Raw genomic sequence first — 12,159 nt, forward strand, 5'->3', positions numbered from 1 at the left:
AGCCGCTGCTTCCCCTGTACTGCAGACTGCCCGCGCGATGAGAGCCGCTGCTTCCCCCGTACTGCAGACTGCCCGCGCGATGAGAGCCGCTGCTTCCCCCGTACTGCAGACTGCCCGCGCGATGAGAGACGCTGCTTCCCCCGTACTGCAGACAGCCCACGCGATGAGAGCCTCTGCTTCCCCTGTACTGCAGACTGCCCGCGCGATGAGCCGCTGCTTCCCCTGTACTGCAGACTGCCCGCGCGATGAGAGCCGCTGCTTCCCCTGTACTGCAGACTGCCCGCGCGATGAGAGCCGCTGCTTCCCCTGTACTGCAGACTGCCCGCGCGATGAGAGCCTATGCTTCTCCTGTACTGCAGACTGCCCGCGCGATGAGAGCCGCTGCTTCCCCCGTACTGCAGACTGCCCGCGCGATGAGAGCCGCTGCTTCCCCCGTACTGCAGACAACCCGCGCGATGAGAGCCTATGCTTCTCCTGTACTGCAGACTGCCCGCGCGATGAGAGCCGCTGCTTCCCCTGTACTGCCCCTCAGTACATGAGACTAACAACGCTCTGCGCCCCTAATACCAGATGTGACATTTCTCAGCAGAGTCTGAGATACGCTTCCACATGCTAAACGGCGGCAGGAACATAGTGGGAAAGGCAGGGAAGAGCAGAATTCCTGCCATTAATTACAAATACATTGGAAAGACATCCTTTGGAGAGCAGTAAAATAAATGTACGTTTCTGTAGGAAAACATCCTGCTCCCGGGTGCAGTGCTGGGCCAGGATGACCTCCGGGAATATGGAAAACATCATGGAATCGCCATACTGCTAGCGTCTACACACAGACCACCGGACTGTCCTTTGTTTGTAATAGAAGCACATTTTAGGGGGGTACAATGTATTACACTGCAGAAGAGAGGGAATTGTAAGACCTGTCCCCTTAATATATCATCTTCTACCCAAGCATCAAAAGTACCACACAATGGGGTTTATTCTAGTTCATTCTTTCTGACAAAATCCTTCTTAGATGGACAAAACCATGTGCACTGCAGGGGGGCAGATGTAACATGTGCAGATAGAATTAGATTTGGGTGAGTTATTTTGTTTCTGTGCAGGGAAAATACTGACTGCATGATTTTACACTGCAATATAGATCTCACTTTGAAGAAAAACCCCACCCAAATCTAATTCTCTCTGCACAAGTTACATCTGCCCCACCCGCAGTGCACATGGTTTTGTCCATCTAAGAAGGATTTTGTCAGAAAGAATGAACTAGAATAACCCCCAATGTAACAAATGTATCAGTTGCTCACTACATGCTGCCATATCTCTGAGAACATGTGGTTCACTTCCAGAATCAGGTCATTTTATAGACTCCAATCTGTACACAGCACAGAGATTAGGCAGAGGAGCAGATAAGATAAAGACGTAGGGGGAAATTTACTAAGGGAAATTTGTAAAAAATAGGTGTATTTGTATTAAGAAATACACTTATTTGTGACATTTACTATCCCGAAAATACGGCAATTCGTATTCGTATTGATAGCACATCAATACGAATAGCCGTATTTTTGGGATAGTAAATGTCAAAAATAAGTGTATTTCTAAATACAAATACACCTATTTTTTTTTACAAATGTCCTTTAGTAAATTTCCCCCTATAATGACACCCGTACTAGTCTAATGTTCAGCCTAGAAATCCCCTTTCCTCCTCTGCTTGCGCATTTCTTACTGTCAGAACCTTCAGCAATGTCTCCTCCGCCTGGTGGTTATCATTACGGCCACACCTGGCCAACGCTCCAAGGTAAGAGCCGCAGATGTCGCAAAGAACATCGACATCAATTCTAATAACAGCACCAGCAAGATAATATTCTCTGCAGGCTTCTAACTGTCACCTTTACTGCTGTGCGTTATAATTCCGCTGTGCGTCTATTTGTACTCGTACATGCTAGCGAGGGGGTGTGTTCTCGTACATGCTAGCGAGGGGGTGTGTTCTCGTGCATGCTAGCGAGGGGGTGTGTTCTCGTGCATGCTAGCGAGGGGGTGTGTTCTCGTGCATGCTAGCGAGGGGGTGTGTTCTCGTGCATGCTAGCGAGGGGGTGTGTTCTCGTGCATGCTAGCGAGGGGGTGTGTTCTCGTGCATGCTAGCGAGGGGGTGTGTTCTCGTGCATGCTAGCGAGGGGGTGTGTTCTCGTGCATGCTAGCGAGGGGGTGTGTTCTCGTGCATGCTAGCGAGGGGGTGTGTTCTCGTGCATACTACCGAGGGGGTGTGTTCTCGTGCATACTACCGAGGGGTGTGTTCTTGTGCATGCTAGTGAGGGTGTGTGTTCTCGTGCATGCTAGTGAGGGTGTGATTCCTGTGAGTGCACACTAGTAGGTACGTGCTCCTTCTGCAGGTACAGCATCACAGATTCCTGTGAGCGCACACTAGTAGGTACGTGCTCCTTCTGCAGGTATAGCATCCAGATTCCTGTGAGCGCACACTAGTAGGTAAGTGCTCCTTCTGCAGGTTTAGCATCCAGATTCCTGTGAGCGCACACTAGTAGGTACGTGCTCCTTCTGCAGGTATAGCATCCAGCTTCCTGTGAGCGCACACTAGTAGGTACGTGCTCCTTCTGCAGGTTTAGCATCCAGATTCCTGTGAGCACACACTAGTAGGTACGTGCTCCTTCTGCAGGTTTAGCATCCAGATTCCTGTGAGCGCACACTAGTAGGTAAGTGCTCCTTCTGCAGGTATAGCATCCAGATTCCTGTGAGCGCACACTAGTAGGTACGTGCTCCTTCTGCAGGTTTAGCATCCAGATTCCTGTGAGCGCACACTAGTAGGTAAGTGCTCCTTCTGCAGGTATAGCATCCAGATTCCTGTGAGCGCACACTAGTAGGTACGTGCTCCTTCTGCAGGTTTAGCATCCAGATTCCTGTGAGTGCACACTAGTAGGTACGTGCTCCTTCTGCAGGTATAACATCCAGCTTCCTGTGAGCGCACACTAGTAGGTAAGTGCTCCATCTGCAGGTATAGCATCCAGATTCCTGTGAGCGCACACTAATAGGTACGTGCTCCTTCTGCAGGTTTAGCATCCAGATTCCTGTGAGCGCTCACTAGTAGGTACATGCTCCTTCTGCAGGGATAGCATCCAGCTTCCTGTGAGTGCACACTAGTAGGTACGTGCTCCTTCTGCAGGTATAACATCCAGCTTCCTGTGAGCGTACACTAGTAGGTACGTGCTCCTTCTGCAGGTATAGCATCCAGATTCCTGTGAGCGTACACTAGTAGGTACGTGCTCCTTCTGCAGGTTTAGCATCCAGATTCCTGTGAGCGCACACTAGTAGGTAAGTGCTCCTTCTGCAGGTTTAGCATCCAGATTCCTGTGAGCGCACACTAGTAGGTACGTGCTCCTTCTGCAGGTACAGCATCCAGATTCCTGTGAGAGCACACTAGTAGGTATGTGCTCCTTCTGCAGGTATAAGATCCAGATTCCTGTGAGCGCACACTAGTAGGTACGTGCTCCTTCTGCAGGTATAGCATCTAGATTCCTGTGAGCGCACACTAGTAGGTACGTGCTCCTTCTGCAGGTATAGCATCTAGATTCCTGTGAGCGCACACTAGTAGGTACGTGCTCCTTCTGCAGGTATAGCATCCAGATTCCTGTGAGCGCACACTAGTAGGTACGTGCTCCTTCTGCAGGTATAGCATCTAGATTCCTGTGAGCGCACACTAGTAGGTACGTGCTCCTTCTGCAGGTATAGCATCCAGATTCCTGTGAGCGCACACTAGTAGGTACGTGCTCCTTCTGCAAGTTTAGCATCCAGATTCCTGTGAGCACACACTAGTAGGTACGTGCTCCTTCTGCAGGTATAGCATCTAGATTCCTGTGAGCGCACACTAGTAGGTACGTGCTTCTTCTGCAGGTATAGCATCCAGATTCCTGTGAGCGCACACTAGTAGGTACGTGCTCCTTCTGCAGGTTTAGCATCCAGATTCCTGTGAGCGCTCACTCACTTGGCTTTGATAGGCTCATTCATTCCAGTCGGTGTCAGAGATCTGCGGCTTCCAGTAACGATTACGTTAATACTCCGATAAATGGGAAAAGCAATTTCCAGCCCCAGACTCCGTCTGTACTGTGGCTGCCCAGATAGCGCACACTTCCCTGATCTGTGACTTGTGGCACGTTCTGCCATCTGTGCGTTTGTACTGCACCTGCAGGCTCTTTGAGGGATTATCTGCCCCCTCCTTCTATAACGAGGGGGGGGGGGGGGAGGCAGAAAGTGCTTTAGAAGTCTGTGCACTAACAGGATTAGGATTTCAAGCCATCATCCGTGTGGAATTTGGGGGATAGTGGCAGAGAATTAAAGATAAATGACTGTACTTCAGAGAGGGGGTCTGAGACGCAGCGCCACCTGGGCAAAGGCCGTGCCATTTTGCCCTTCTGTAATGATGCAGCGTGTGGCTCATGCTCCATTAGCGAATGTTATAACTAGCCCAGTCCCTACAGTGGAATATACTGTTATGTTATGTCAGGATAATGTGGTGGTACAGAGGTGCAGACGTAGCAGCCGCCATCCTGCAATGACGTTTCCACCGCGGCTTCGCCATATCAGCTTAGAACATTCTGCGTAATGGTGTGCAGGACAATCCTACATGGCCAATAATATGATGTATTTATGTACATTACATATACATACATGGGTAGCACAGCTGGCATAGTGGTCAGTATTACCGCTTCAAGGTGATGAGTTCAATTCCTGTGTACGCCACCATCTGAGGGGAGTTTGTATGTTCTCCAGTGTTTGCATGAGGATCCCTCCCACAACCGAAAAAGTGAGAGCGATAAAGTGGTGCGAGATAAAATAGCAGCCAATTGGCTCCTAACTGTCATGTTACAGAATGTGTCTAAAAATGACAGCTGACCGGTTGCTACACTTTGTCACTCTCCACTTTGTCACTCTCCAAGGCTTAATACTCCCCCTTTGTCAGAGAAAGTTATCCCCAGCATATGAATGCAATAGTGAGCATAGATTGCAAGCTCCACTGGGCCAGGGGCTGATGTATGTTCTGTACAGCGCTGCGGAATATGAGTGCGCTATATGAATGACTGATAATTATACAAGGATTTAGTTTCACTTACTAACGAGCCAGTGTTTTCTTTTGTGCTGTAAGCGAGCTGCATCCACATGCTGAGATCAGGGGTGTGGTATAGGGTTCTGACAGTCGGGATCCTGACAGTCATTAGCCCAACGTCGGGATCCCGACTGGCCGGACCTAGACAGCATGCTGAGCGCAACTAAGCCCCTTGCGGTCTCGCTGCGCGAGCCACCTATTCTATTCTCCCTCTATGGGGGTCGTGGACCCCCACGAGGGAGAATAGCCGGTGGCCGTCGGGAACCCGTCTGTCGGTGTTTTAACAGTCGGGATCCCGACATCGGGTAAATGACTGTTGGGACCCCGTCCGGCACCCGAGATCAGAAGGTTATCCCAACACTGCCAGTGTTTCTCCGGCTTAGTCAGTATTGTCTAGCATAGGTGAGGCAGCCAATATCTCACCGTGTGTATGATCTATCTGACCTGAATTCTGCAATAGCGCAGCCTGGAGCGGCTGGAGACGTCATTACGCAGGCTTCCCCCCGCCGCTCTCCCTGTCCTCCCCCACAGTCCTGCCTGCACTTAGTATGCTGCATTAGTGCCACCGACAGCGGGAAGGGAGTTCATATCTGCATTTCGCATTCTGCCTTCGCCATCACTCCCCCACCCGCATCCATAGGTCATACAAGTAACCCAGAGAGAGAGGGATTCTCAGGCGATTCTATTATTATCACCATAACTGCGCTGGACTATGGCCAGGAAGCGCTGAGACCATTTCTGTGTCATTAGTCAGAGAACGGATCTTGCATACCTAACACACCCTGTATGTGCTGGACATGGCCACCGGTGCGCTCTAGGCCCAGCAGTGACCACTGCTATGTCCTCCGGCACACTGATCCACGCCTGCACTACTCCTGCGGCTTACACTGCGCTGGACCATTTCCACAAGCCTGGTGCGTCCCACGTGACAGGGGAAACCAGACACTCGGTGGAAAGCTGAGGTAATGGGGAACTGTCAGGGCCATGGGCACACGAAGCGAAAGTTATGTCTAAATAAGGAATTATATAGGAAGGTGAGTTGGAGTCGCCAGCAGTAGCAGCGTCTTACTGAAGGAACATCTGACACGTGAGTAACACTGAAGGGGCTGGAAAATTCTAAATATAGATTTAAGAGACTGAAAATAGCATTACGTATATCGGTCACAAGGAGTCAGAGGGTAACAGCGGCTTACTGATCATTTACCACCACTAAGGTCACGGTGACAGGGCGGTGATATCGGGAAACCTGATATTATCCCTATAGCTCACTCACAGGAGACACTTACACCTGTGCCATTATACTACTGCCCCCGCAGAGCCCTTCCCTGGTGTACAGACGGGCGGCCATGGCTGAGTGGTGTGCCGCACTCGATCCTGCGCCATTATACTACAGCCCCTGCAGAGCCCTTCCCTGGTGTACAGACGGGCAGCCATGGCTCAGTGGTGTGCCGCACTCGCACCTGTGCCATTATACTACAGCCCCCGCAGAGCCCTTCCCTGGTGTACAGATGGGCAGCCATGACTGAGTGGTGTGCCGCACTCGTACCTGCGCCATTATACTACAGCCCCTGCAGAGCCCTTCCCTGGTGTACAGACGGGCAGCCATGGCTCAGTGGTGTGCCGCACCTGTGCCATTATACTACAGCCCCTGCAAAGCCCTTCCCTGGTGTATAGACGGGCAGCCATGGCTGAGTGGTGTGCCGCACTCGCACCTGTGCCATTATACTACAGCCCCTGCAGAGCCCTACCCTGGTGTATAGACGGGCAGCCATGGCTGAGTGGTGTGCCGCACTCGCACCTGTGCCATTATACTACTGCCCCTGCAGAGCCCTTCCCTGGAGTACAGACGGGCAGCCATGACTGAGTGGTGTGCCGCACTCGCACCTGTGCCATTATACTACAGCCCCTGCAGAGCCCTTCCCTGGTGTATAGACGGGCAGCCATGGCTGAGTGGTGTGCCGCACTCGCACCTGTGCCATTATACTACTGCCCCTGCAGAGCCCTTCCCTGGTGTACAGACAGGCAGCCATGGCTGAGTGGTGTGCCGCACTCGCACCTGTGCCATTATACTACTGCCCCCGCAGAGCCCTTCCCTGGTGTACAGACGGGCAGCCATGGCTGAGTGGTGTGCCGCACTCGCACCTGTGCCATTATACTACTGCCCCTGCAGAGCCCTTCCCTGGAGTACAGACAGGCAGCCATGGCTGAGTGGTGTGCCGCACTCGCACCTGTGCCATTATACTACTGCCCCTGCAGAGCCCTTCCCTGGTGTACAGACGAACCGCCATGGCTGAGTGGTGTGCTGCACTCGCACCTGTGCCATTATACTACTGCCCCTGCAGAGCCCTTCCCTGGAGTACAGACAGGCAGCCATGGCTGAGTGGTGTGCCGCACTCGCACCTGTGCCATTATACTACTGCCCCTGCAGAGCCCTTCCCTGGAGTACAGACAGGCAGCCATGGCTGAGTGGTGTGCCGCACTCACACCTGTGCCATTATACTACTGCCCCCGCAGAGCCCTTCCCTGGTGTACAGACGGGCGGCCATGGCTGAGTGGTGTGCCGCACTCGCACCTGTGCCATTATACTACTGCCCCTGCAGAGCCCTTCCCTGGAGTACAGACAGGCAGCCATGGCTGAGTGGTGTGCCGCACTCACACCTGTGCCATTATACTACTGCCCCCGCAGAGCCCTTCCCTGGTGTACAGACAGGCAGCCATGGCTGAGTGGTGTGCCGCACTCGCACCTGTGCCATTATACTACTGCCCCTGCAGAGCCCTTCCCTGGAGTACAGACGGGCAGCCATGGCTGAGTGGTGTGCCGCACCGGCACCTGCGCCATTATACTACTGCCCCTGCAGAGCCCTTCCCTGGTGTACAGACAAGTAGCCATGGCTGAGTGGTGTGCCGCACCGGCACCTGCGCCATTATACTACTGCCCCTGCAGAGCCCTTCCCTGGAGTACAGACGGGCAGCCATGGCTGAGTGGTGTGCCGCACCGGCACCTGCGCCATTATACTACTGCCCCTGCAGAGCCCTTCCCTGGTGTACAGACAAGTAGCCATGGCTGAGTGGTGTGCGGCACTCTCACCTGTGCCATTATACTACTGCCCCTGCAGAGCCCTTCCCTGGTGTACAGACAGGCAGCCATGGCTGAGGGGTGTGCCGCACTAGCACCTGTGCCATTATACTACTGCCCCTGCAGAGCCCTTCCCTGGTGTACAGACGGGCAGCCATGGCTGAGTGGTGTGCCGCACTCGCACCTGTGCCAATATACTACTGCCCCCGCAGAGCCCTTCCCTGGTGTACAGACGGGCAGCCATGGCTGAGTGGTGTGCCGCACTCGCACCTGTGCCATTATACTACTGCCCCCGCAGAGCCTTTCCCTGGTGTACAGACGGACGGCCATGGCTGAGGGGTGTGCCGCACTTGCACCTGTGCCTTTATACTGTGGTTTAAGCCTGTGGACCAGAAAAAGGTCCTATATCTGTAGAGACATGAGTGCAGACCTAGGGATTATGGATTGTACATATCACTGCACCTTGTACATGGCTACAGCATCCTCCTGTACTCAGTCCTTGGCTCCTGTACTCAGTCCCCGAGTACAGCATGGTCTGATCTATACAATGATGGAGGGGCTCTGCCGCTGTGAGGACAGAGGTGAAGCCTGCAGCATCCTCCTGTAATCAGTCCCTGCTCCTGTAATCAGTCCCTGCTAATGTACTCAGTCCCCGAGTACAGCATGGTCTGATCTATACAATGATGGAGGCGCTCTGCCGCTGTGAGGACAGAGGTGCAGCCGGCTAAGCTGTGTCCATTGTTGCAGGATAAACCTGCGCTGTGACATTGCTTCCAATCCTGGGTGCATTAATAAATCAGCATTAATATAAAGCAGGGTGAATAATTAAACACCTCAATCTGCGAGCACCTGAGACTGCACGGTGCAGACGGCTTGTTCCCTGCTGCAGAATATTTGCACATTTTCTCTTCCTCTCCTCGGAAAGTACATTTAATCTCTGATTTCTCACTCCAGCTGGCAGCGCGCCCACCCGGCAGGCAGCAGGGAGTAACTCAGAGATGCCTGTAATGGCCTGACACATATATAGACGTGTATACATTTATTTCAGCGCCTGCCTCCTTTGTGGCGCTGAGTCAAGATGCGGCAGATATGACAAATCTACTGGATACTGCAGTCATCCGCCATGACGCCGGAGGCGCGGGCCCCTTGCATTAAATCATTGTTCTATTCTACCGGGTGCGTTATTTTTATGACAATCTTTCTGGTGTATTCTCTTCCCACCGGTCGCTCTGCAAGGCGAGGGCTCGCCCATAAACCGTCACCGTTACCGCAAACATTAACTATGCTGACACTAGGAGTTTTGTCCCAATGGTTTCCAGTCAGAGTTGCAGACATGGATTCTCAGTGGGAAGTAACTGGCGGGTGGCTAGTGAGACAAGGTCATATATCGGGCGTTTGGCCCACACCGGCAGCGTAACCATCGCACCAGAGGCCGGGGTCAGACGCCATAGGGCTGCTGCAGCGCGCAGGATTGGCTCACAGGCAGACACAGACCTACGGCACATATAAGCGGATTAGCCTATGGATTGGTGTCTACTTCGACACGGTCCCCTCGCATCAGCTCACTATGAAGTAAGAACAAGTTGGTTTCAAAGAAAATAATCTTGAGAAAGTCACATTGACCTTTGGACATGTCAACATTTTAAATGTCAGCACTTTGACCGTGTCGGTATAATGAATGTTATAATTTCACTGCCAATGGCTGTCGGTAAAGTGGCCGCATCCAGTTACTAAGAAGAGAGTTGTAGAGTTACTGCAGCAGGACTTGCGTCCCGTATAAGGTGCCATGACCCCTGACCTTCCGGACTCTTCCCCCCTGAGTGTTTGTATATCCCTGCCCATCGGTAATAGGGTGCCATGACCCCTGACCCTCAAACTCTTCCCCCCTGAGTGTTTGTATATCATTGCCCATCGGTAATAGGGTGTCATGACCCCTGAACCTCCGGACTCTTCCCCCCTGAGTGTTTGTATATCATTGCCCATCGGTAATAGGGTGTCATGACCCCTGACCTTCCGGACTCTTCCCCCCTGAGTGTTTGTATATCATTGCCCATCGGTAATAGGGTGTCATGACCCCTGACTTTCCGGACTCTTCCCCCCTGAGTGTTTGTATATCATTGCCCATCGGTAATAGGGTGTCATGACCCCTGACCTTCCGGACTCTTCCCCCCCTGAGTATTTGTATATCACTGCACATTAGGGTGACCAACTCATCCCTTTAATCCGGGACACATTTAATTACACAGGTTCTGTGGCAGTTTAAAACCAGGTGAAAGCCAGCCACAGAACCTGTGTAATTAATGTGTGTCCCGGATTAAAGGGATGAGTTGGTAACCCTACTGCACATCAGTAATAGGGTGTCATGACCCCTAATGCTTCCCCCTGAGTGTTTGTATATCACTGCCCATCGGTAATAGGGTGCCATGACCCCTGAACCCAGATCTCTTCCCTCTGAGTGTTTGTATATCATTGCCCATCGGTAATAGGGTGTCATGACCCCCGAACCTCCGATCTCTTCCCTCTGAGTGTTTGTATATCATTGCCCATCGGTAATAGGGTGTCATGACCCCCGAACCTCCGATCTCTTCCCCCTGAGTGTTTGTATATCACTGCCCATCGGTAATAGGGTGTCATGACCCCTGACCCCTAATGCTTCCCCCTGAATGTTGGTACAAAAACAGCGAACAGGGAAGCTCTCCCGTGGGAACACGCTACACGCACACAGAACATACCCCGCTACAGTTGGTGGCAGCAGACGGAAGACTCGTACATCTCCGCCAAGTGTGATTGTGGCTACGGATCACATTTCCCTGACAGGCTGCAGCCCGCACTTCTGTACCCTGCAGATTTCATGCAGATAACGTGGATCAATGAGGGAGATCCTAAAACTGCAGCAATTCGGGCAAATTTATCAGATCGGATCCCAGAACAAACATGTGGTCACGTTACAATACTCAGGGATTAGCCGGGAGGGGGAGGGGGGACATAAGGCAATTTAGGGATGTCTCTGACCCAGCACATGACTGATCATATGGCTGGGATTCACAAAAAGGCCTCATTATATTCCTCCAAGGTGTCCCACAGAGACGGACGGCTAATTCAGTCATTACAGGCCCAATCTGTGATCCGCGGGCAGAGTAAAACTGATCTCAGAGCTACGGATCATCGCTCCGGAGCACTAACAAAGCGTCGCACTCAGTGGACCAGGCTGGACTTTCACCATAACCGACAGCCAAATGATATCGCACTGACGGAGATGAGGACGATACTAAGGCGGTGTGGCAAGATCTGGGGCACATGGCCACACCATCAACCAGGAAAAAAACGCAACACTACAGTGGGCAGAATTTACCCCCCTCAACAGCTGAACCCCCACCCCCACAGGGCCCCTCAAAAGAGTCCGGGTGTGGGTCAGAGGTACCCACCAAACCCCCTTGTGAATGGCCTTAGGCAGGAAAGAGTGGGTGGATGTAACGTTTTTGGAAGTTAGGGAACAGGAATCGATATCGTGATATCGCCTGACTTGGGACAATCATATACTGATTGTATCCACGTGAGGATTGGGGCCACGGACATTGATAAATACGCCCTCAGTTATCCCGTCTGTACGATGTATATAGACGTTGGAGCATCTGGAATCTGAGTAATTAATTATGTAGTTTCCTAATTCTAGCTCTGAAGCGGCCATACAGAACCCCCAGGCCCCCCCCCCCCCCATCCAGCGGTACACAAGCACAGGCCCATTAGCCAGACCCTTTCTCTTTATGGCTGCACGCCTCGTATCCCTGAGCCTATTTGTGTAACAGCCCTTGTTAGTGGATTGTTAGACTTAGGCCTCGCTAGTTCAGGAGCTTCATGTGGCTTTGTGATTATTATCACAGCGTGCGGAGGGGAAGACAGAAATTCTCCACGAATTCCATCCCAGGGTAGGGACTGGTCTGTGGGGAACACGTTCCCCTTGACTTGCTGTCAGGCACTT

At 52.3% G+C, this 12,159-nt stretch overlaps 1 protein-coding gene across 2 annotated transcripts in view; it reads right to left on the reverse strand.

Moving 5' to 3' along the window:
* The window catches only part of NRP2 (neuropilin 2), a 145,029-nt gene that overhangs the window by 64,776 nt on the left and 68,094 nt on the right, over window positions 1-12,159 (reverse strand). The window lies entirely within an intron of this gene.

The sequence above is a fragment of the Crinia signifera genome, chromosome 7 (genome assembly GCF_055691185.1).
Source record: "Crinia signifera chromosome 7, ASM5569118v1, whole genome shotgun sequence".
Lineage (NCBI taxonomy): Eukaryota > Metazoa > Chordata > Amphibia > Anura > Myobatrachidae > Crinia > Crinia signifera.